This window comes from Phalaenopsis equestris, unplaced genomic scaffold, assembly GCF_001263595.1.
Source record: "Phalaenopsis equestris unplaced genomic scaffold, ASM126359v1 Scaffold234857, whole genome shotgun sequence".
Lineage (NCBI taxonomy): Eukaryota > Viridiplantae > Streptophyta > Magnoliopsida > Asparagales > Orchidaceae > Phalaenopsis > Phalaenopsis equestris.
This window is the reverse complement of record NW_018252757.1, coordinates 203,378-203,615: the sequence shown is the minus strand read 5'-3', so window position 1 is coordinate 203,615 and position 238 is coordinate 203,378. Positions and strand designations below refer to the sequence as shown.

At 25.6% G+C, this 238-nt stretch overlaps 1 protein-coding gene across 3 annotated transcripts in view; it reads left to right on the top strand.

Annotated features, from left to right (window-relative positions):
• LOC110039030 (high mobility group B protein 14-like) overlaps positions 1-238 on the top strand; it is a 19,287-nt gene that overhangs the window by 10,750 nt on the left and 8,299 nt on the right. The window lies entirely within an intron of this gene.

The following is a 238-nucleotide window of genomic DNA, read 5'->3' as shown; positions in this document are numbered from 1 at the left end:
TCAATCTTAATTTACTTTCAATTTGGTCAATTGATTTGTTAAAATATGTTGAGTTTTACAACTAAAATGAACATTACATCCAAGATTTAGGGATATCAAAGTCTTTGAAAGTTGGGTGCAAATAAATAGGGAAATAAATAAATAGGGAAATATTTATTTTATCCGTTTACTTTTTGAATTTATTGAATACATATTTTATTTCTTGAATTTTCCTTCAATTCGGTCCTATCGTTTGGGT